This window comes from Protopterus annectens, chromosome 7.part0 (genome assembly GCF_019279795.1).
Source record: "Protopterus annectens isolate FY-2018-M chromosome 7.part0, PAN1.0, whole genome shotgun sequence".
In the NCBI taxonomy this organism is placed as follows: domain Eukaryota; kingdom Metazoa; phylum Chordata; order Ceratodontiformes; family Protopteridae; genus Protopterus; species Protopterus annectens.
Window position 1 is genome coordinate 992,325,333 of NC_056739.1, and position 27,348 is coordinate 992,352,680.

The 27,348-nt window shown below is 35.9% G+C and overlaps 1 protein-coding gene across 1 annotated transcript in view; it reads right to left on the minus strand.

The window, feature by feature from the left end:
* Positions 1-27,348, minus strand: part of INSYN1 (inhibitory synaptic factor 1) — a 791,220-nt gene that overhangs the window by 270,644 nt on the left and 493,228 nt on the right.

Here is a 27,348-nt window from a genome sequence, read left to right on the forward strand (position 1 = left end):
ACTTCCAACAACATAACAAGGAGGTCAGCACAGTAACTTACTGTAGCAACACACATTACTTTATCATCTTTAATGCAACTAATTATGGTGGGGGGCAGTTTAAAGAACAGATGCACAGCATTAGCGCCCCTGTGATCATGACATAAAGAGCTCAGAAGGAACTGAGAGGGGGTGCTGACTGCCTAGAAATGTCTTAGGATGAAAATCAAACTCTTGTTTGGGTAATGTGGGAACTTTATCTTCATGTGACATGGTCAGAGATGCATAGTATGTGAGCGTTGACAGAGGGTGTTAACCCCAGGACTTCAGGATTCCACTTCTTCACAGTACTTTCCTTACAACTATATATTCTCCAGGGAGATGATATAGCAATAGTTGGTTTACACTGCACACTCATACTATGTGCTGATGGATTGGGTTAGGAAAGCATGCCAGAAATGTACTGTTGATAAGTACTGTGTGCTGTTGTATTACTAACACAAAATGTGGCCAGTGGGAGTATTTATGGGTACATGTCATGGCAGCATTGTGCTGATGAACTGCTATACTTCCTGTATACTGCATATACTCATCTCCATATGGTATGTATTCATTTCCATATGGTATACTCATCTCCATATGGTGTGTACTCATCTCCATATGGCATGTACTCATCTCCGTGTGGTGTGTACTCATCTCCATATGGCGTGTACTCATCTCCATATGGTGTGTACTCATCTCCATATGGTGTGTACTCTTCTCCATATGGCATATACTTATCTCCATATGGTGTGTACTCATTTCCATATTGTGTACTCATCTCCATATTGTGTACTCATCTCCATATGGCATGTACTCATCTCCGTATGGTGTGTACTCATCTCCATATAGTGTGTACTCATCTCCATATGGTGTGTACTCTTCTCCATATGGTATATACTTATCTCCATGTGGTGTGTACTCATTTCCATATTGTGTACTCATCTCCATATGGAGTGTACTCATCTCCATATAGCATGTACTCATCTCTGTATGGTGTGTACTCATCTCCATATGGTGTGTACTCATCTCCATATGGTGTGTACTCATCTCCATATGGTGTGTACTCACTTCCATATGGCGTGTACTCATCTCCATATGGCATGTACTCATCTCCATATGGTGTGTACTCATATCCACATGGCATGTAGTCATCTCCGTATGTCATGTACTCATCTGTATATCATATGTATTCATCTGCTGTTCCATCACACATCTGAGACAGGTCAGTGCAGTGCATTATGCTGGGGCTTGTTGCATGCTATGATGCAATCATTAGTTGTTGTTGTTGTCTTTTGGCTTTTCCCAGTTAGGGGTTGCCACAGCAGAACTCCATCCGCTAATGATTGGCTGTAGATTTTCACGAACACTGAGGTGCTAGCTCGACGTTCAACCTTCAACGAAGGCATGCTCATTTACGCATGTCTTTCGAATGCTGGCCCAACCACGGGGAGGACATGCAGACTCCACACAGAAGGCACTATGCAGAAGTAAATAATGGAATGTACTTCAGAAGGTTTTTTAAGTGCATGGCTTCATTCTGCATTTCTGCAGGTCACCAATCAGTTATCTCTAATTTTGGCTATGGGAATGATATCACAACACTACAGAGTCCAGCTTTGTTTCAAGTTCCACCTGGGTACAAAGAATTTCTATTTGTGTGTGGTGAGGTTGCTTTGTACAACTCTCCTGGCCAAAATATATGTACAAATGTTAGGAATTAAGTATAAGTTCTAACCTTTGTATACTAAGCAAAATATTGGGTAGTTGTGGTTATGATATTTTTTAGTTAGGAACATCTGTTGCCTCTCCATTCATTTAACATATCTGTTGAGATACATCCCAAAGGGGGTGTTACACTCTATGATAGGTCTGATCAGTGTGGCATGCCAGGGAGCAAGCTCCGCCTTTAATATTGAAGTTACACCTTTTGCAATGAGCTGCACTACATAAATGTACCTCCTGACTGCTGCTGCAACATGATGGTCAAATGATAGGGGATTATCCACCTCAGTTCTAAAGGCGCTCATTACATTAAATTTTGAAGTGCGATGTTGTCTAAACTATAAACTGGATTGAAGGACTACTTACAAAATGTAACAATATTGCACTTTCTGGCATTCAGATTGAGCCCGTTTTCATATACCAGTTATTTAATGTTGTTGGCACTTGTTGGAGAGCTTCTGTGCTTGAGGTAGAATTTACACCAAATTTATTATCAGCCAAAACTTGGTTAAGCAAAGATCACCATTTGTAACTTAGAAACCCAAAAGGTGCATGCTGAATAGCAGACGTTCCAGGAGAGAAACCACAGAAAACCCATTGGTCACCTGTTGTTTTTCAAAGATGCCTCTTCCACTTCCACTGTATGAGTCCTGCCCTTCATCCAGTTTTCTATCTTACTACAAAGGGGTCATTTCAGAATGCATAAAGCTTGTTTAGTATGTCTGCATGTGGCATGGTATTCAAATGCCTTAGCAAGCTCAAGTATGCTGTATGGTAAATGAGTCCAGTGTCGATGGTTGTGTCAGTATCACAAGGGAGTTAACCAGATTTATCAAACAAGATCTACCTTCATAAAGCCAAACTGCTAGGACTCATGTCTGGTAAGATTTTTCATAGCACAGTTAATCATGTCATTTATGATATGTGGCTTGTCAGGCTGATGGTCCTTTAGGATTCTGGGTCAGTGGTGGAGCCACCCTTTTGAAGACAGATGCAAAACACAACCTGAATATATTTAGGGTAGGTCTGTCAAGACAATGAGATTGTTATATTATCTTGCATCCTAAGTTAAATAAATAAGGTTGCTATGCTATCTTACATCCCATGTTATGACAGTGAGGTCCAGTATCTGCTTACTTGAATATATAATGATAATGTAACAACTAGTTTCTTCAAGGGTACAGATTTTTATTTAGTTTCCTTCAAAGCTTTGTGGAGCATTGTGCGAATTTACCTTGAATCACAATTTCTAAGGCTCCCACTCACTGTTAAAATTAGATTTTTATCTTTAGAGGCAGCATTGTAAGCATTTAACCATTTCAGTTAAATAAAAGTAGTCATGTTAAGTTATGTGTGAGAGATAAAAAGAGATTAGCCTACACAACTGTAGTGTGCATGCGTGTGTCTGTCTGTCTGTCTGAATACTTGAGAAAATGTGGTAAAAGGAACAGGTACTTCAGTCAGAATTGTGAGACTGACTTTAAAATGTTGGACTTAAAAATCGGTCTTCTTATTTTGATTCTTTAACGTGTTTAATCATGATGTTGTTTTATTGTTTGTTTGTGTCTTTCGGCTTTTGGGTTAGGGGTCGCCACAGCAGAACTCCGGTCCGCTAATGATTGGCAGTAGATTTTTACGTGCTGGCTTGCCAGGCCTAACACACAACCTTCAATGAAGGAATGCCCATTCACGCATGTCGACACACAGAAGATGCTCTAACTGAGAATCGAATGGGCAACGTCTAACTGTGAGGTGACAACGCTACCACAGCACCACCACCGCAGTTTACATATTACCTAAAAAGTGATGTGTATTTGGAAAGACAGAAGGCCAAATTCTGTAAAGCCCACACTAAGTGTACACTAAGTGTGCACAAAGCGTACATGATATTTATTCAAGAGCATTCTTATCACATTTTTTGTGCTTTCTGGTCACTCAGAAAGATTACATTAAGTGTACATGTAGTCTACAATTTGTGGTAACCTTTATGAACCCTTGTTAATATTTAAAGCTGCAAGAATATCAGTAGGAAAACTAAAATTAAGAGGAAGAAGGTGAGAGTTATGTCTGTGTTGTCTGTTCACTCAGAACAGTGTACACTTAGTGTACACTTAGTGTAGGCTTTATTGAATCCAGCCCAGAATTTATCAGGACTACACAATGTTGACATATATGCAAATGACATATTTATGTCTGTGATTGCCTGTGGGAAAGACAAATTAATATAATTGTACATTCCTGTGCTTAACTTTCAGTCACAAAATTTGCAATTTGCATTTTTAGGGTTACATATTGATAGTGACATATGCAATGATGCTAGGATCAAAATGGTGCCTGTAAATGTTAGGTCACTGAAGAAACTGAGGGAGGTCATCTGTGATTAAACGTGGTAATTATGGGGCAGAAATTGCCCTGCCTTGTGTTTGTTGTAATTACAAGTAGATATAAACTAATGGGTTAACTTCCAGGACATGATTTTACTAAGCTGCATCTATTGTAAAAATTGAAAGAAAGGAGGCTGTTAACACCATATACTTCTACTGAAATACCTCACTGCAAGAGTGACTGGAAAAGGCAACTCTAACTTCAAGTCTGATCATCAGTAAAACTGAAAAAAGTAATAAAGAGCTTACATAGTCCTTTTTTAAATTTAATTAAATTTAATGTATTTATTTGTTTGTTTGTTTATTTATTTATTTATATGTTTATTTATTTGTGGACTGGTGTTTGGTACTAGAGAAATCCAACAGAGGTTTTGTTGAACTGGCTCAGCTACACATGCAATTAAAACTGAATAAATCTTAGTCAATGGCACATTATAAAAATTGTAGCCTGTTGTACAAATGACAAAGCTCATTAAAGATCTTAAGTGACAGTACAAGAAAATAAGTCAGTTCAGTGATCTGAAAAAAAAAAATTCCTAAACTAAAGCAGGTTGTCCCTGTGTAGACAACTGTAAGCCCCTGTGGTTATGGCAACTAGACCTGTGCAGCCTATACTTTTGAGGGTAGAAAATTGTAATGTTATTCAGGTAATGTAAAAAGAAACATGAGTTCACCACATGGAAAACAAGTCTACTGAACTGGGTATTGTTGTTGTTTCTGAATCTGTACAACCAGTGAATATCAATATCAGATAACTGTAGGTTTAGAGCAGTGCAACAATATGTCATCAAGTCTCTATGTGAGTTGCTGTCCTTTGGAAGCAATGAAGCTAAGGCTGTGGTGGATGGAAAATAAATCGAGTTTGTGATGAAGAAGAGCTGTAAGTTTGCTTCAAATACTTGTAACATGAAGGCCCATGAAACTTTGTAGACATTTAGTCTGGAAAAGTAAATCTGCACACCTTATCCAGGTAGACATAGGTTATATTTGGGTGAAGGGGGATTAAAGTCTCTTCCAGATTACATTCTATGAGTAATTATGAACATATCTGTTCAGGTTGCTAAATAAATAATACATTGTCTTATTTCATTAGCATAGTGCTCTTGAAAGAAGTTCTGTTTTCACTTAATGTTCCCTCATTTTGTTTATTAATTCTTTCTGACCAAAAACCTACTGCTGCTACCCTGACATTTATTGTAGAATGATTAGTCAGATTATTAAGCTTCAGTGCTTTTGCCCAAATTATATTTAACAACAGAAGATGATGTTACTCTCTAAAATATTTTGAAATCTGCATGAGATTCTTTGCTGTTCATCAAATATGTTTCAGCAAAATGGGGACCATGAAACTAATTTCAGTGATTTCCATGTTTCAGTACCATAGATACATTTATCAGCATGAGATCACAAATCACTGGGGGTAAGGAATTTTCTACTTATGCTAGAGTCAGTTCATTTAGAGATATGAGGTGTGGCAGAGAAATTTAGAAATCATGCCTGACTTGATAGCATTTATTCCATTATTGTCAGTTAATGCAGAAGCAAGTAATTATTCATTTCACTAGTACGGGTTCTGACAGCAAAAATTTGGCATGATGGTAAGAAATTGCAAATTCTAGAATGTTAAACTAAAACAATGAGTGAGAAGGTCACTGAAAAACCAGTCAGTAAAAACACAATGAAAACTCCAGGAAAGCTAGAACTTCCAATAAGTGACCTCCCAAACCTCTTGTATCAGAGGCACATGGGTTATATGCAAATGATCCTTATGAACATCAGTTGTTTCAGCTAATTGGCAATTCTGAATGCCCAAAACACTCTGCTTGTGCTGGGCTGATGAGGTCATAACAAGGCCGAAATATGCATATCCACAGCTAGTGGGGTTTGGCTTTATTGGCCTGAAACTGTCCATTAAAAAAAAGAAAACAAGTCATGGGCATTCAGAATTGCCAATTAGCTGAAACACCTGATGTTCATAAGGATCATTTACATATATCCCATGTGCCTCTGATACAAGAGATTTAGAAGTTCTAGCTTTGCTGGAGTTTTCATTTTGTTTTTACTGATTGTTTTTTCAGTGGCCTCACTCATTGCTTTAGTTTGTTGTTTGCAATATTTTTGCAGTGACCCTAATGATAATGGACATCAGCTGGGCATAACAGCCCTGTGTTTCTAAAACTTAGTCAAACACTCTGCTTGTGCTGTGCTGATGAGGTCAAAACAAGACTGAAGTATGCATATCCACAGCTAGTGGTGTTTGGCTTTATTGGCTTGAAATTGTCCATTAAAATGATGAAACAAGCCATGTGCATTCAGAATTGCCAATTAGCTGAAGTACCTGATGTTCATAAGGATCATTTGCATATATCCCATGTGCCTCTGATACAAGAGATTTGGGAGGTCACTTATTGGAAATTCTAGCTTTGCTGGAGTTTTCATTTTGTTTGTTGTTTGGGATATTTTTACAGTGACCCTAATGATAATAGACATCAGTTGGGTATAACAGCCCTGTGTTTCTAATGCTTAGTCAAACACGCTGCTTGCACTGCGCAGATGCGGTTATAACAAGGCCGAAATATACATATTCACAGCTAGTGGGGTTTGGTTTTATTGGCCTGAAATTGTCCATTAATACAACGAAACAAGTCATTGGCATTCAGAATGGTTAATTAGCTGAAACACCTGATGTTCATAAGGATCATTTGCATATATCCCATGCGCCTCTGATACAAGAGGGTTGGGAGGTCACTTATTGGAAGTTCTAGCTTTGCTGGAGTTTTTGTTTTGTTTTTATAAATTCTAGAATGTTGTTTTTATATGGTAAGAATGCTGCTGCTGTACTGGTGTGCTCAAGGGGATGGTAAGTTATGTTATGCAAGAAATCCTCCTCAGTATCAATATAGTACTGCTTGTGGGTGCCTTAATCTCCTCACTGGCCTTGGACATGGATTGGTCTAAGTGGTTGAAACTAACTGAGTTTGGTAGACCAACTGCATAAGGAGATGCTCGCATGCCATACCAATTATCAGCTGTGGGTTAAAGTTATTTAAAAGGAAAAGTTTAGTAAATGATTCACCTCTCCATTTTCCTCCACGACAAGTTAGTGACTGACCTGTAAAAGATTGTTATAAGTAAGGCATTAAACATAACTCCTTTTTACATGGTAGGCTGAAGTGAACAGTGGCATTTAAAGTGATGATTCTTCAATGCACAGGCACAAAACGGAGTGGATAGTGTATATATGGGAGGAGATCAGTCTGGTCAGTTTGATTTGGCAGGCCACTAAATGATAAGGTGCACTGTGTCTTTTTAAACTGATATGAAGAAAGAGACATTTTAAGGTATCAATGACAAAGATTCCAGCACTAGGAAGATAAAAAGGTATGAGTCCCCTTCAGAAGGTGTTTTTATTACTGTCAATGTCTTTAAAGGATGAAATGTACTACCAGAATGAAAAAAAAGGCTCACCTATGTGGCTCACTGTCATGTGGCCCTTGGTGATGCTTTGACTCAAGTACCATTATGGTATTCTGTTGGGCTTGCCTGTAAAATATCTAGGATGTTTGCAAAGATGTAGAGTATCTTGGTCAATAGAATTGGGATGATAAAGAAAACAACACTAAGTGATTGAAATCCGTGAACTCATAAAAGAAATAAGGAACAGCAGAGGTATAAATGTGTACTAAAAGGATCTTGGCATGTATGGTAGAAATAATAATGAACTGGAAAGAGAAAAGAATACAGACCAAATTAGATGAGAGAAAACAGTGTGGGATGGAAAGCAGACAATATTATTTTAGACAAGGAGCAGTTGCTAAGGGAATAAATGTCATCTTTGGCTGTATAATGCAATATTATTTGAGAGCTTATGCAGTGATATTCTTGTGCTTGTGTCAGATACAAGTTTAAAGTGGTTTTGTTTGTCTTTCATAAAAAAGAAGCTGCATCCTTTCAAGTATTTAAGGTTGATATTTTATGTTTTGACTTAAACTCATAAGAACTCCTGTTGACAGGCCAATAGAAGACAACAGAGTAAGGAAGCACAACATGGAAAGATAAGGGTGAATTTTTCAAAGATGAATTTGAATACTTTGGGCATGTAATTAACAAAGATGGACTGAAGAAGTTAGCTAAATTGGTAGAAACTGTAATATAACCATCTTGACATCAGAACATGTCAAAGCTTCCATATTCAGGATTAGTAAACATTACAGATTCACGGTTGGTCTTCTAATTCACAGCCTGTACCATTATGAACCTGTTACTTTGTAAGTATTTTTCATTATCCACATAACCACCAGTGGTCTTTTAAAGCTGTCCAAGACAACACCAAAGTCCAAAAATTAGAAAAAGGCAAATACAACAGTCCGGTGAAAACCAAATGGATTTAATAAACTCTAGCACCTCGGCAAATGCTGCCTTCAATGGAATATTAAATCCGTTTGGTTTTCACTGGACTATCGTATTTGTCTTTTAAAGCTGTACTGGAGAATATTATGTCATTCCAGTATTTGATAAAGTGAACTGGAAAATGGCAAACGACCCTCCTTACTGTAATGAATGGGTAAAATCAGAAAAGGACCTCTATTCTCATTCTTCGTAAATACCTAAATATGTAATATAGTTCTTGACTATGAAGTTGAAAATTGCTGGATCTTTAATGGTTGGATAAACCTTGCATTGTCCACATCTTTTGAAAAGGTATGAAAGTGATTAGAATAGTAAAGAGAGAAAATGGCTGAAATCTGTGTTTGTATGCTTTGCCTTAGATTTCCTTCATTCTTTATTGAAGAATCAGGGCACCCTTTCTGCTATGTTTCAATCTGTGTTTTAATACTGATAAATTTAACTATTGTATTCCAGTGAGATTGTACCAGTGATGGATATAATGGAGCCAAAACAAGACTTAATCTAGAAGTTACTGACTCAAAAATGTGACATCTTGAAGACTTTCTTAATATGATAAATTTGTATTTAAATTAAAATGTATACCAAATACTGTCAACACTTTGCAGAAAGTGTCTGTGTTCAAAATACAATTAGTCAGTGAAAACATCTTGTGGTATTATGATTTGTAAAACACATAATCAGCCAGATTTACTGAACTGGATTTTTATGTATTTTGAAATATTTACATATCATCAGCTAGCTGACAACTGTCAGGGAATGTATACAGTGATCCATGTCATTCTTGATATCTGAAAATGGTATATTAAATAATTAAATGACATATTAAATCATGGGAAACCATTTTATAGCATTCTTAAGTGCCTTTCAGTCAGTTTCTCAATCTGTGTAGTTACACTACAGCTGACTTTTGTTTTGTCAACAACAGCTATTTACTGAGGTGTACTTTGGTAACTGCTGTGCAACAAGGGTGTTAGTATATATAAGGTCCGGGGGGTACGGGTGCAACCCCTGCCCCCTTTAAAATGCTTATTTTGTATATGAGTGTTTGAGGTTTGTGAGTTGGAAGAGAAGAAAGAGCACAATAGCAACTGAGAAATAACAAAATCAGAAAAGACATTCTGTTTTCTGTTCAGCAGTTAAAGCAAGTTGTAGCAATAACATTTATCAAATAATTTTCAAAGACAATTATATAAAATAAAACATTAAAATAGCATAGTAAATGGCAGTGAGCTTTAAATACCCCCGAATCAGCAGTGTGTGTCTGTTTTCTAAGAGTTATTAATTCGTTTTTAAGAGTTACTAATTAGTTAAGTTTGCAAAGTGCATTTTTTTTGGGGTGGGGTTGAGATCAGGTTAAATTTATTAACATTTTGCATGGTAGTGTTTCTGATGGCTTTAATTATACTGATTGTGTTTTGAAAGTCTCCTTTCTATGTTTAGTCATATAATCTGACTAATAACAGTTAATTTTATTACTATAGGTTTTTTTAACGATGTTATATCCATAAGATGTTTTGCTTCAGCAAATGTCTCAAAAAAAATAGACAAAGTACTGTGAACTTATCCTGAAGGAATTCAACTGTTTGTATTGTATTAGATACCTACTTTAACCCATATTTTCCTATCTGGAATACATGTGAGGCTTCTTCTTATGGGACTGGTATAGTTATTTTGCATGATGACACCAAATAACCCACAACATTTGATTCCTAATTAATAATAAAAGCTGTACATGAACATGCCCAGATAGGTAGAAAAGCCCTTCAGCTGGGTCTGTGTACTAAATCAATCTGGCTAGTATCTGTGTGAATGAGGTCTTACACTGAATGCTGATCTCCAGTCACTAATAATTGATCTTAACACAAGTAATGAAATGCCTTTGACACCTTCAGACAAGTTACAGTGGTAGGCCTGTTCCTAGAAAAGCATTTATATGACATCAAATAAAAGTGTAAAGTTGTAATGAATAAAAGCAGAGATTTTAAAATTTACAACTTTACCGAATACACTATCAACCCTTTATTAGTTTCAATTTTTGCAAAAGGATTTACATTTGTTCCAACTCATGCTACTGATTTAAGGTCCTTATTACTGGACTTTAAACTTTACACTAGAAAACTCAGTTTACAATTAATGTTGGGTAACGGGAACAACAATGGGAACCCAAACTTGCATATTGCTAGTATATTTAATCCCCCTTTATACCCGTGCATTTTACTATTTGACAGAATGTGCGAAATAGACTTTAGGGCTTTTATTAACCGTCAACACAAGTCTGAATTAAGGACCAACTTGAACAAGAACAAAAGAGAAGCTCTAAGCAACTTTAGACTTTTAGCAGTCCGCCTAATGAAACCTGACAAAGGGGGTGGACTGGTCATTATGCACAAAATGGACTACAAGGAAAGAATGGGGAAGATACTTGAAAGTAACGCATATATTAAAGTGAGCCTGACCGAATTGAACATAGCATACAACCGTATCAGAATGTTCCTGAATGATATGTTCATTGATTCACTCATTGACCTTGACATGTTTATTTGTCAGTACTATCACCTAGACTACCTGTACTTTTTGGAATACCTAAAATCCACAAGAATCAAGGAGATCCACCTATGTGCCCCTTAGTGGACGCTCGATAATCAATCACATATTCTTGTGCTAAGGTGATAGATGACATTCTCAAAAGATTTGTGGCCCTGGAACCTCAGATTTGCAAAGACTCTTGGACATTTTTGATGAGTATTAACTCTTTAGCTTATAATGAGCACTTTTGTTTTTTAACAGTGGATGTTTGCAATCTATACATGGTGATCCCACAAACCTTGGGAACAGAATGGGTTATCAACCATATGAGATTTAAAAGGGCAGAACATTCAGAACTGAGACTGGTGGAGGAATTGCTAGGTATAACACTGTCCAATAACTATATTACCTTTGAAAAATAATTTTTCAGGCAGCAGATTGGTGTAGTTATGGGCTCCCCTTGTGGAGCTAGTTTCACCAATTTAGTCATGGCCAAATGGGAAAAAGACACCATTTTTGATAACCGTGGACTGAATGAGTGTATTTATTATTACACACGCTTTTTAGACAACATTTCTATGATTATTAAAGGGGGTGTTGAACTAGCTGCTGAAATTCTGGAGCAGTTTAATAAGTCCACAACCTTTCTCAGGTTTACTAGTAACTTAGGTTCTATGAGCTTCTTGGATGTTGAACTATCTAAAGATAGATCCCAGAAAAAAATATCTAGCAAGGATTTTCCGAAAGAGTACTTACTCTAACTCATTCTTACATTACACTAGTTTTCACCCGCTGCACCAGAAGAGGAATGTAGTGAAGGGCCAACTGGTACAAACAGCCAGGATGACTATGGAGGATGACTACTTCTTTGAGGAATGTGAACTCTTGAAGTCCATGTCCCTCAAGAGGGGGTACCCCATTGAGTTGATTGCTGACCTTATAAGGGAGGTGAGTAGTAAAAGGGCCTCTGGCCACTTCACACCCATCCTCTCCCAAGGATGGACAGCAGCTCACACTTTGGAAACCAACGTCTCAATAGAGATAGAACTGAGTAACCTCGTAGTTAGGAATAGTATTGGACCACAAAGGGAGAAAAACTGTTTGAGATTCATGACTACATTCTCTTTAGATTATGAAGCCCTGATCACAATACTGGGCAAAAACTGGCAGTTGTTACTGTCCAATAGGGAAATACAAGGAAAGTTGGGAGACAAACTGCTGGTCACCTGGAAAAAGGAAGGAACCTAAAAAAACTTACTGAAAGTAGTAACAGCACTTTAAAGGGCACCCCAGGGACATTTAAATGTGAGGCATGTAACCAGTGTCGACACATTACTACAGGGTCAAAATTCATTATTAGGGGGTGAGACTATTTCCTGAAGAACAAGTTTAACTGTAACTCCAAAGCCTTAGTCTATGTAGCATTATGTCAGTGCTGCCCTAGTTTTTATGTAGGCAAGACTGACCGTAAGTTTAAGGAGAGGATTTACGAACATGTTTATTACATTAACAAAAGGAAAATGGAGAGCCCATTAGCTAGACACTGCATTGACAATCCTAACCACAGTTTCAAATTTAAGGCCAGTGACTCAATTGAGATGAATAGTAGAGGAGAGGCGTCTACACTTACGTTGGAGAAACTGGAACTTTTGTGGCAGCTTAGACTCAATGCATGCTTTACACCAGGCTTGAATGAAATGACTTCTATTCTATGTGTGCTAAAATTAAAGAACCTTAAGAGATAGTAGCTGTACATACATTATATTATTTTTGTTGGATGGTTAAATAATAGATGCTCATTAGCCCTAGGGAGGTTACAATTGCTAAGTTACACCCACCTTTTATAGGTTAAAAGAAACATTACACAACAGAGTTTTTTATGAAAAGATTACTACTTCCATGTGTCCCTGACATTAGTTGTAAATATAGTGAACTAACTACAATTTTAATTAATACTAATTAATTTACTACATGTTCTGTTACAAGACAACAGAACCTTGTTTTTTCATAAAACTAAGGCACTCATTTTACTTAATGACTTAACAAAAACAAACTGTTTGACTTCAATATTTTAGGATTATACCTTTAAATTATGTGACTGTGCTTAATTGGCTTAATTGTATTAACAAGTATGAGTCACTAGGATAGTACTTAAACTTGTTTTTTCTTTCTGAGCACTATTGTCTGAAGAGTTTAGGAGAAGTGTTTCCTAACGAAAAGCGGTTTACACTTTCTGACTTGGATTCTGCGCAGCCAGATCGTTTTTAACTTTTTATTGCTTGGCAGTTACCGGAGTGTGCACCAGACTAGTGATTGTTGTAAGCTTGTTTTACTCAACTATTAAACCTTGCTGGACTTTTCAGTGTACGCTCGCCTTGTCTTGTGCCTATCAAATAAAAGTAAACAGAGAAGACAGGATAATGTTGAGTTATTGTCACATCTGACATACAAAAGGCTTGATAAGCCAACAAACCCTGAGTTAGTGGAGATATAATACATGTCATTTTTGCTTCGTTACTACTGACGAATGTAGCCACTCTAAGACAACCTAGGAATTACCAAACACTGTCAGAAATGTAGTGTTTATTGTTATCCACTTGTATATCCTGGTCTTGCTGTTAGAGAGAAGTAGCTGTCCATATTACGTGAAAAGTTAAGTAAATGACAAGAAAATGGCATAAAACCTGTTCCAACCATCCATTGCTTTTCCCACTGAATTATGTGAATTGAAGCAAAATACTAACATTGTGAAACAGTCTACCCTGACAACTCTTTATGATAATTTCAACTACCTGACCATGACTGCTACCAGATCACAGGTCCACCTCATTTTTTGACTGTAGTAACTCTGAATAAAGCAAAGGACCATAACATCTTGCAAACAGGTAATGGAAGTTTAAAAGTATATTAGTCTGGTCATTTTTTAATGGATAACAGCATTACATTTTATGCTATACAAAACTAATAAATAGTTGTCTGTATCTCAGTTATTATTAAACCTGTGGTGGTAGTCTTACTATCATAAATGATATCAGCTGGCCCATCTGGTCAAAACATTTCAGATGTCAAATGAAAAAAACATATGGCACTACTTAAATGAAAAGAAGAATTTCTCTTAACCCCCCTCCAGTTCAAACAATTCTCCTTATTAGTACTGTTCAAGAAAAATCCTGATGACTGGATGTGAAGTGGGAAATTCCCCCCGGGATCACCTCTGTGGGTCTGCTTGACAGTGGCACAGGAAAATAATGTTAGTCCAATGTCAGTCAACTACAATAATGGTTTGCATGCTGTTAATGTATAGAAGAATCTTACAAACCATAATTATGAAAACAATATTTTAGTTACTGTAGAATAAAGTGAGAATTCATTTAAGCTGGACACAATTTAAAAATAGCTTCTACTCTTCTTTCTGTAAAACAATTTTCTCCATTCATGTAATCATCTCATGTATCACCAAAACACATAATAAGAAAAACCTCAGAAAGTTTTTAAATTTTGTGCCTTTACCACAGTGTGTTAGTATTGGCGATATTAATGACATTATCTGGATAAAATTTTTTGATACTGGTTAAGCCAATCCATCCATCAATAACCCCTTTTTCTCATTTTTATATAAGTGATCGGGGTGTCACTTCAACAGTGATAATAATCTACAGCCAAAGTTTACACCAACAGGTGGCTAGCTTTGCCACTGTAGTTCTTCGACACTATACCTTCCATGCACACTTACACCTATGGCCAATTTAGAGTGTCCAGTTCACCTACTGCATGTCTTTGGAATGTTGAAGGGACAGGAGCACCTGGAGGAAAGCCACATGAGCACATGGGTGCAAACTCCACACAGAGGGCACCTCAGATGAGAATTTAATTGGGAAAGCTCTTGCTGTGAGGCAATATCCATTGAGCCACTGTGTCACCCAGTGTCAAGCCAATAACCTATTATTAATGCTAAGCTTATATAAATTAAGCTGTCTGAAAAAAATGTTTATATGAGGTCCATGGAAGCAAGCTTATAATGAAAGCATAAAATATTGAGATATATACATTTTAATACAATCTTGGTGAGGTTAATGAACTGAAATCTAAAAAAATGTGTCAAAAAGATACATGTGCCTGTGAACTGTAATGGGTGTTAGTAGCTTTTAATTGAAAGACATCCTTTTTCTTCAGCTATTTGTGATAGCTACTAGAAATTTGTTCTTTGCATTATATCATGCAGGATGATTTTAAAAGGCTTATTTCATAAGAAACAGCATTGCCAATAGCATAAAAAGGTACATGCTTTTGTTTCTCCCATACTGATCAGCAAATGGTATTTCAGACAACAAATGCAAAACAGTTTACTCCTCTCAGTCATATTTTGACTTCAGCTGTGCATATTTAATTTTCCTATAATCGTTTTACCCTTTTGAATCATCATAGTTAGACAGTTCAGCCTCAGATTTAATTTGCTGATGTGTACTATTCCTACCACCACTCAAATCATTAATACCATAGAATTATGCACAGTACCACCATTTCTCAAATTATACATACCATAGAATTATGCACAGTACCACCATATTGTCTCATGCAATTTCCATGCTTCTTAATTTTTAAATATATTGCAGTTTTGCAGATAAATAACTGACTTCAAAGCAAGTTCAGCAGATGATGCCTTGGGCAAAACATTTGTGTTTTTATTCAAAATGTTCAGCTATGAAGAATAAGGACAGATAGCTATATTTAATTAACTATAAGCAGGGTTGGGTTTATTTAACACATTTAACAGGTTTTTCTGAATAATCACTGATTTCTATATTGTCTGTGTGACTGCATCTACACCATGTAAACTTTTGACTTATTTTGAAAACTGTGGTTCTGAACATTACCATGTTGTTACTATCTAATCATTATATAAACTATTATGAGTAAAACTGCTACATTTGGCCTTACACAGCTGATCAGTATTGTTTTTGTACCTTTCTATCCTGCTTAGCAGGTAATTGTGCAACTATGTACTATGTATGGTCTTCATAGTTCCAAATGAATTAGGAACAAAATGATAAAAAAATACGCATTTTCTTATATTGTCATACACCGTGAAGTGATAGTATAATTATGCTATTTGAAATCTGACTTGTTTATATATATATATATATATATATATATATATATATATATATATATATAAATATTCATACAAATGCAAAGACGAACAAAAAATATATATGCATGTGTGTGTGTGTGTGTGTGTGTGTGTGTGTGTGTGTGTGTGTGTGTGTGTATATATATAGATACATATATATATATATATATATATATATATATATATATATATATATATATGTATATGGATGCACTTTGAAATACTGAGGCACACAAATATTAAAAGGCTAAGTACTGATCTCAAAAGATTAAAAGCCAAAGGATCAAAACAAAAAACTTACCCATGCCCCATACCCCAGCTGTGAGATCATTCTGTAGCTGGGAGAGGGCAAATTCCCCAGTCTCCACTGATCATGATCTTGGATGGACTTAACACTGGCAAAAGCGATCAAATGAGTTTTGATCACAAAACACTGCAAATGTTTGATTATATGTATGCTTCATATATATATATATATATATATATATATATAGAGAGAGAGAGAGAGAGAGAGATTTCAAAGTCACACTGGTGGATATTTTTTTGTTTCAACATTAATGTTGACCTACAGCAGACAAAGAATCTACAGTGAAATTGTGCAGTGCAGTTAAGCTTGCTGGAAGATTAGACATGGATCCCAAAAGAAAATATTGCTTCTCATCCAAAAACACTAATTTTTATTAATTCAGTTAATTATAGATATGAAATTTATTATGACTGAGAAGACTAAAAATATTCATATTGATGTTAGATATTTTATTATTGCATGGAGCTGAATGGCAAGTAGATATGGAATATTCAAGCAAAGAGCAAACTGTAGATGGTGTAGGTAAATGGACCATCTACACAAGTTAGCAACAGTATCCAAAAAAGAAGAAGGTACCAGACCACAGCTGAATCAACCATACATTTATTTCGCATAAAAAAGAGAAACCTGGTTAGCGCTTTCACAGCCTCAAAGCTGCTTCATCAGACGTTGCAAACATTCAACTACCCTTTTTTTAAACTAACTTTAGCCAATGCATAAGCAATTCCAACCAAGTGCATGATTGTACTTAAATCAATATACTATATGTCTGTCACTAATACATTTTAAAATAACAGCTTTTACCTAAAAGCATATATATACATTTTAACAGAACAATAATGAATATAAAAATATATATAAGTGTAAAAATCTAGACATAAATACATATAATAACAATTAAAAATGCATTAACTAATACAAAAACAGATTGTTCACCTTCTAAGTGGATTATTGGATAAAATGGGTTGGACAGATATTTTATAATTTAAACCCCTGCCCATGGTAACCTGCATTCTTATTATCCATTCCAATTCCTTGGTTTCCACTAAATTACTAATGGCATCTCCCCTGTTATCTATAAACACCCTCTCAATAACCAAAAGCTTGAAAACATGTTGAGTTCCCATTTCACTTACATGTTTCGCAAGGGCATAAATTTCTGCTTGCCTAGAGATGTCATATAAATGTTCCCATATACGGTCCTGAAACCTACGAGTTGTCATTCCCACATAGAATGACTGACATATGACACAATATGCCAGATACGCAATATTTGTGGTGTTACAGTCTGCTGTAAGCCTAAAACTAAGTTCTTTCCTAGTGTCTGGTTGGACAAAACTTCCACTACTATCAATAGTGTAGCAGTAGTTACATTTATTGCAAGGGTATGTACCAATATTAATATCATTGTTATCCTCTAAGGCAGTGTTACATTTATTATTCCTGGGACCACATAGCAATCTCTTTAGTGATTTCTTATTCTTATATGCATAATGTGGGTGATCCCCCACCAATGCCCTTACCCGTTCATCAGCACATAATATATTCCAATTCCCACTGAAAATATTCTGTAGCAATAATGTTGCTCGCGTATGTCACTGGGATTCTCATGAATCCTATTCGTTCTACATTATATAGGGTCTCAACCTGCTGTTCTGAGAAAAATGGCCGTGCTTCTTATGTCTTAGATGTTTAGTTTTTTCCACTATGGGTTGAACTTCCTGTTTACTATAGCCCCTCATGACAAAGTTCTTCTCCAAGTTATCCATCTCCCTTTCCATTCTCTGGCCATCTACTGTCAACCTCGAGACTCTCAAAGTTTGCCCTTTCATAACATTAGTAAAGACATGGGATGGATGCATACTGCTTCTATGAACATAGGTGTTCCTATGACACTCCTTCCTAAAAATCTCAGTCTGAAAATCTCCCTTGTCAGTCCTTACTATCCTCACATTCAGAAAGTCAACAGATCTTAAGGATTTATTAGCCGTGAATTCTAGGAATGTTCTGCTATTATATACTGTAGATATGAAATATTGTTTGTTTATGCATCATAACAGTCATCCTCCAAAGGAGTTGATATATTTTATTGGACCAGCATACATAAGTGTTCCAACTTATAGATACTGTAAAAGATTTATCAGAAGATTACAATGGGTCTGTGCACAAGAGTTCTGTAAATTTAGAGAAACAAGAGAAAAACAACGTGATAATATCAGTATACAGTTTCTGCATGTTTAGGTTTATCAGACTGCTAGCAAAGAAGTCAGCATAACAAGTCCTTACCAAGTGCTGTTTCATTTCCCCTCATTTGTACAAGATATCATTCATTGCCTTTTGCTCTGGCTCAGTCCATAGTGAAGTTGAGGTTATCGCACTGGAATGTAAGAGATGCTGCCATTGTGCTGGATTATTTCTCTCACTTGCAGAGACAACTTCACTCAATCCCATCCTCCTTGACTCTTCCGTATGGATATCCAATGATGTCACTGAAGGATGCATACATACTTGTTTTCTTGAGATTTCTTGGGAAGTTTGTTTCCCATCAGTCTTACCTAGAGATTCCCACTGTTGAGCTCATAATTTATATGTCACACTACATTTCCCCATACAACACTTCTTTCATCAATGAAAAATATATAGCATATTACTGGATATTACTTGTAAATATCCATCTCTGTACATCATATTGAGTTACAAAGTATGTGGAATGCTGGCTCACTTGCTAAATTAACAGTTCTTACACCCCACTGGGATGGAGGATCTCTGAGCTTGCAGAGGTTTCTCCAAATCAGTATCTGACAAGCTTCAAGTGGATGAAAACAGAATGTCCTAATTTCAAACCCAGAATTATCTGTAGAAAGTATAAATAGCATAAAGTGTGCATACAGATGTTGGACTGGCAGAGAGTTTCTGTAGCAAACAACAACAGCATAATTGAACATTTGAGTATTAGAACTGTTGAGATTAACCATCATCCAGCAAAGCCTTGGCAACTAATAGGTTAACTGCCTATTAGTTAAATAATACAAATGTATGCTTCAAAATTTTATTTAACAGAAAAATATGGATTTCTGCTAGGATGTTTTAGTTGGTATGTCTAGATAGTTGTTCATTTTGCTTTGTTGACCAAAGCTCTGAGACAATTTTTTAGTTTACCAACAAATTTAGCAGAGATTAATTTCAACAACAATAATGCACCATTAAGTTAACACATTTGTTTTGTCAGACAGTTGCTAGAAAAAAGGAAGTCGCATTTTATACTTCATTTTCTTAAATACTGCATCAGATTGCAGTATGACAAACAGATTTAAAGAACATGATTAAAACAAGATCTGCTGTGCAATAAGCCACGAAAAGCATTTTGGTTTGGAAGCTGAAAGGCCTAATGCATGTGTGCAGTCTGTATAGTACCAAGCAAGAAACAGTATTTAAATCAGAAAGGTAGAGATTAGGATCAGTGTGGTAATGCTAATATTAAGAATGGAATATTTGAACAAGTCAATAAAATATGGTGACTGGTTATACCAGAAATATGCAGTAACTGTGTATAATCATTGTTGCAATAGCTCAGTCAGACATATTTGTGTATCCTTACTAAGGCAGACTCAAAATTAGAAAAATTGCAAATTATCAGTTAACCCTTAGCATGTACTTAAATAAAAGATTTTAACCAGTGTTTATACATTTTTGACAAACCCGAAAGATGCAGATGAATCCAGGTAATGGTAAAGCAATAATCAATAAAAAAATGGTATAGTTATTCCTTAATCCTGTTAATTAACTGCCAGATTTGCTCCAGAATGTTTGTGTGTGTGTGTGTGTGTGTGTGTGTGTGTGTGTGTGTGTGTGTGTGTGTGTGTGCGCGTGATGAAATAGAAAAAAAGTGTGAGAGAGAGAGCGATAAAATTAGGTCATAGTTTGCATACAATACATATATTTCCTTTGTGGCATTCTGCTACAACATTAAGTTTTACTTTTCTTCCATCAGTAATGAATTAAGCTGTCTGACATTGCTGACATCACAGGCATAAAGTGGTTTATTTTTTAACACCTTTATTAAATTAAACCCTAACACACAGGCATATATACAATAATATAAAAGAAAACAAACTATATTAACATCTTTTATTTACTTGTGTTGTTGTTAACATTTTTCTTTCACACCAACATTACATCAGTCCTGAACATTATTTAGCATGTATTGTTTCCACAAATCCCATGTATTTCGTTATAATTTGCTCATTCCTTTTTCTAAAGATGACATTTACAATTATTTTATCTCTTTTATAGTACTTTAATTATAGTTGATTTAGAGTTTTATTTCCATTTTCTAGTAACTGTTTTTTGTAGTCAATAGCATAGAGTTTAATAATGCCTTATTATGTCTAGACAACTCACATCCTGCGATCCAGCTGAAAAGAATAACGTTCTTAGTTACAATCATTGGAGTACACAGATACTTATGCAAACACTTCCACACTTTTGAGCCATACATATGCCCTCCCAAAGTAGGATAATCATGCATTCATTGCATAAAAAAACAGAAGATACTTTTTTATTAAACTTAAAGCAACCAACTTCAACAAAAAGTATTCATGAAGCAAACAACACTGTAACAAAATGAACTCCAGTATCCTAAAAATGACACTAACAATAACTTCACACATTGCATAGCTTAGCAGTTCTGCATTTTCAAGTAGTAATTTTACATTTTTCCTAACATCAGATAAGGCATTTTCTGTTCTAATGTTATAAATGAATGCAGACACACACATTCAAGAAAATCATTCTGAGATCTTTGCTTTACGCAAATTATGTGTTGAAACCTTGTTAGAGGAAAATGCATCATTGTGGTAGGCAACACGAAAGTATGAGAGAAATGAGTTAGCAAATCCATCGAGCTGAGCATGGTATGAGGTGTGCAATTTATCCAGCCTGGTAAATGTTCCAGAGTCAAGCACTGTGGTCATTTACTAATGAGCTCTAAATCAAGTACACACTTTGTAATGTTTAATAGTTAGTGTCACAAAACAATAACAGTTACAAAATGGCTCTAACCTAACTGAAACCATGGTGATTATAGTGGGTTGTAGGCCCTTATATACTATCTCTGTCATTTGTGAAAAAAAGTTTCTTATGTTTAGTTTATGGGTAGTTAAATCTGATCTGAGAATTTTAAGTCTTCTCTACCGCACAGTCTAGCTAAGCTTACAGAAAGCAAGTTTATTTACAGTTATTAATGTAATACTCCATTGCCTTTGCAAGCTCATTTCTTGAACTGTATAATAAACCTAAGAATAAAGAGATCTACCACTTAATGAGTCTGCATGTCCTCCCTGTGGTCATGTGACCTCTGAAAGACATGTGTGAATGGGCTTGCCTTCACTGAAGGCTGGGCATCGGGCTGGCAACTCGGCACCATAAAAAATCGACTGCCAATCAGTAGCAGACTGGAGTTCCACTGTGGGGACCCCAACCGGGAAAAGCCGAAAAGACAAACAACAACCACTTAATGAGGAACAAGTATCAGACAGAGGAAAGTAGCTAACCTCTGATGAATCACACAGTTTGATGTTTTCCTCTTCTTAGAACAGGGTAGATGAGATCTAGAAAGGGTGACATATATGCTTTGTTCACTAAGGGAGAGCTTTGTCCATTTACTGCAACAATGGTACTGTACCAGCGGCTGTGAATCTGATTTGATATGATGGGCCTGATTTTGTAGTTGGTCAGAAAAGAGATTGCTTTTCCTTAGATTTCTTTATATTTAAAGTTGTCAATAAGATATAGAGAGAAATATTTGTATAATTCAGCATAAAAAAAAATTATATATTCTGTGGCATCTGATCATGACAGTTATTAAAGACGGCATGTGCAATTTTTTTGGTTCAAAATGATATTCTTTTGTATGCAGAGTTAACAGACTTCACTTCACAAGATATTATATTAAAAAATGAAAGTGCTTATTAAAGATGCATGTTCAGCAGTGCTTGAAGCTGCTGTTACTATATCCATTTCTTGCACTAATGTGAACAGCATTATCAAGAAAACAGCACTGAAATGAATCAGCAAAAGAAAAATAGTTAAGATAATAGTATGTATGGTCAGCTGAAGTATTCACTCATTAATGTGATGTGATCTGTTTGCAATTTACCTGCTACATATTCCAAAAGATAGAGCTGTGATGCATTACGTTTTACACAGTTATTCTCCTGGCACTAAAAGCATTATACCCATTAAGCGAATATCATTATTTTGTGGTTGTCAAATATCGTTATTTTTGTGGTTGTCTAGATGGCATGGGGGGTGGTCCATTAAGTAGTCTCATTTAGAGTGAGAGTCTCATCCTGTCTACAGCAATCCAAATCATTTCAGAGCGCTGAGCATATTTTACAATTTGCTGAATTAATTAGTCCCCTGCTTTGCTACTTTTACATTCACTGCCATGCTGAATTTTTAGCGGCAAGCTGACAATTAAATTTTGTCTTGATCTAAAGTCAGCTTCTGAAGTCAGGTAGCCATTTATATCACTGAATGGAATAAAACAGTTATTTCTATTCATTTGTGTATTCATTTAAACCTACACACATACTTAAAAATACTAACTTCTTTTTTGCTGTGCATTGGCAACAGGTCCTTGAGAGTGACAGAAATGGCCAATCTATGTTGCTGAAGCATATAGGAAATATCCGAGCTGTAAAATATTCAAGAATTCCTATGTTTACAGATGTTACTGAGTACTGAAGGATTGTTCCTGCTGTGGCTTTAAAGTATCCATTTATAATTGCTGACATTTTACAAATGTGCTAAGGATTTCAAAGGAATCTGAACTTCAGTATATTCATAACAGTGGCAAGAGTAGGGCAGGTAAGGATCCTGCTCTGGCAACTAGCTTATAAAGGGTGTCAAATGGAAAACTTATATATTCATATACACACACACACACACACACACACACACACACACACACACACATATATATATATGTTTGTGTGTGTGTGTGTGTGTGTGTTTTTGTGTGTGTGTGTGTGTGTGTGTGTGTGTGTGTGTGTGTGTGTGTGTGTGTGTGTGTGTGTGTGTGTGTGTGCACGCATGCGCGGAGTATGCAGTTACAACAAACTGTGCCTTCATTTAATGGCAGGTCTGCTGAAAATAGGACTGGCTGTTGCTATGACAATTGATTTGCACTAAGCATAGAGCTAGACAGCCATTGAGGATGATAGCCAGGTCATCCATATAATAATCATAATAAATTAATTCCCTCTGTATTGGAAATTGTTAGCATTAATAACAGACATGAATTTACAATAACCCATCCAGTTATCTAGGCTTGGCTTTCATGGAAGTACTCTGCACGATATGCAGATGGAGTATATTCTAAATTTAAGCATAACTGGAAAAGAAAGGAAAATGTGAAATGGAAAAATAGAAAGTTGCTGCTATAATGAATATTGACTACAAATGTATTTGTTTGTTTTTTTAATTATTTTCATAGAATAATGCAAGAAAGTTATCAGGTCAGCTTTCATAGGTAGATTACATATGAAGTATTGACATAATTCTTACAGTGGATATTAGGTAAAATCCTGATAATATGTGTGAGTGTAACAGGCAGAAAGACAAATGTACATATTTTATGAGTAATGATATCTGCGATGCGTAGGTTAGTTTTAACAATGGCATTCTGTAAATTTTGTTATATGTGTATGGCATTATGGATTATTTTTATGATAGCTTATGTAGAATTATAAATCCACTGTTCCGAGCACCATGGTGAAATGAGGATGGCTAAGTCAGTCAGAAAAAGGAAGGGAATTTATTAAGTATGGATAACCTTTCAGCTTTGATTTTTGAGAAGTGATGCTGTGGGAAATGTGTGTGGGTGTGGGGAAAGCTCCCAGACATTCTGTCCTACTCAGATTCTGTCTGCATGCTATAAAGTGATGAACTGGCAATGGCTGATGTTGCTTTGTAAATAGTACCTGGACTGGTGGGTAACCTGGAATAGTGGGTGGGAAAAGACTGAGAAAAACCATGCAGGAATGCAGTAGAGTGTTAACTCTTAAAAGGCAGAGAAACTTTAAAAGAAAAGAAGTGGGGACCATAGTAAAGTCAACAATTCCTAGCCCACAAATCCAATCCTTGCTGTCACCAGCCAAACACCTAAAAGAAATATCTGAAAATGTTCCAATACTAGGTTTGCGGTATTGCTTTTCTTTTTAATGTATTCTTCCTTTTCCCTTAATTGACTAGTAGCTTCCTTAAAAAGTCGTCAGTGTTAGCTTTCATAATTTACAAGTAGATCATCACCTTAATGGAGATGCCATAATGAACAAACAGGGCCTGTCACTTCAGTACAGCAATACATTACAGAGTCACTGTTGCTGTGTGGTCAGTCAGTGGTGTCATAATCAACGGACAGGCATGAAGCTCCCTTTAAATATAAAAAGTCTTGTAGTGCTTCTAGTTAAAGTAGCCAAAAAATATCATTTTTAAGAAACATAGCCATTATCATTCACGTCTGAGATCCATTCAGACAATACATTTTACTGCATTTATTCACATATTTCTACTTCATCAGATAATTAGCTAGAGAACTGGCCAGATGCCATCATCATGTTAAGTACAATGCAAACATATTGACAAATGGTGATGTATGGTGACCTGTGATTTACAAGTCATACTGTATTTCATAATGAGTAACTGAGGAATACACTGTATAAGTGCTTAGTTTAAAACTTCACACATTTAAAAACATCTTATTTCCACACATCAGTCAGCTTCCTATAAATCTAAAGAGTGCCCATTTGTACTGCAGCTTGCCTGTTTGCAAATATTCCTATTTCACCCCATGTGGTATACACAGGCAAATCAAATTTATTTTGTTCTTTAACATTCTACCCACCTTCATTTATACAAATAGCAATAAGTCACAAAATCTAAAATACATTAGGTAGGTTATGCTAGTCCATTTTTCATCTGCTGTAAAACTCTGTACAGATTACAAAATCAAATTGCTGCAGTTCCCACATGAAATTCTTTCACATAATAGTCATTTAAACTTTCTTTTTCCTCCTGCATTATCCAAAGACCGATTTTTAAACTACCTTTCTGCATTTATGGTCTGTAAACAGAATCTAATGTTAAAATCTCATTGGCATGGAATATATATCTTATGATTTTTTTTTCTGCACTGTTCATGTACACACAGAAGTAAGACATAGCTTAAATAATTTCTGCATGTTATTCAGACTTTTTATTCACTTTACTTTTGCAAACAAGATGGTAATAAGCAATATTTGTATGGTCTGTCAGGTACAGATCTGAATGTGGTACAGCTTTTCAAGGTGGTCTAAAGGAAATCTAATGCTAGAAAAGGACACAATATATAAATAATTATCTAGTATTTAAAACTGTCAGGAGATATATGTATCTTTGGAACAAAAATGAATATTTGCACAGCATATTCAGAGATGAAAATATCAGTATTAAACAGTCCATCATCTGCAAAGGACAGCAATATCATAATAAACCAGTTCACAGAAAATCTTATTATTATATGATCCCAAATGAAAAATCATAAAAGACAGAAGCAAAAACACGACGAACATCCTACATTTCTAAGACAGAAGTCGGATTATGTACTGAAAACTCTTTCAGACCATTAGCCTTCCAAATGAAACACAGTATCAGTAAAAGCAAAAGGGGAGGGTCCCACTTTGTTAAAAGACACACATTTTATGATATGTGGTCACTCAGACTGTAGCACAACATACGTAAGATGTACATTTTTAGTATGTATTACTTTTATATTACACTGCTATGTTCATCTTCACCACTTCTGACAGTGTTCTTAGACAACTGTCTTTAACATTGTTTCATTAGAAGTCAAAATCTTCACATAATAAGACCATAGGCTTTCCATGTCTACTTCAGCTTAATCATTGGACAAAGCTCTGTCTGATACTGCAACTGCACTATACCATTCTCTACTGCAGCTGTCTAAATCAAGGAACATGCATGTGGGGCATATGGCCAGGATCATGACGTGACTGACAGGTAAACATTAGTTGTACAATACTATTGAGGTTAAAGCTGTCCTTAAGTTGTTCTAATTGACTGGTTAATGCTTTAGTTGAGTTATCTTTCACATTATTATCTAGCAATATCTGCACCCATTTTTCAGAGTAATAATTTTTGCTCATAATTCATTTGAAACCTATTTCCTTTTTTTTATATATGTCCAATATTTGAGCATATCTGCACTCAAAATGAAGATTTTTTTAAATACTTTAGATATTTGGAGTCACAAAATCTCAAAGTATCTAAAATTAAATGTGTCATCCTGACTAACAAATTCCATTTTGCAATACTTCAAAGCATGAGAAATCATCCCTACTCTGAGCTGTTAAGATTCTGGCCCAGACTATGTCCTGTATAGTTTGGATTTGACCAATGCCCAAAGCTGGCCTTAAGCATAGGCCAACTAGGTGGCCGCTTAGGGCACCACTCTGGTAGGGGAGCTTTTTCAATAATCTGGATGATGTTGGTAGAACAGGATGGGGTCACCGGGTGGTGTAGGAGGGCACTGTGGAGTCCTTTTGCCTAGGGAACCAGTTGACCAAAGACCGGCCCTGACAATGCCATAGGTACTTGAGGATCCACCTGCTGAGCAATGCAAGTGAATGGTCAGCACTGCCATACCCACCCATAGGGAAGGTGTTGTCAGATCACTACCACTAAATCACAGTTCTGGGAACTCTGAAAGGCAGCTACACGCTTGTGATGCATATGGTATGAGCCAAACCATAAGATTGCAGTGCACTTCAGTATGCAGAAGCATA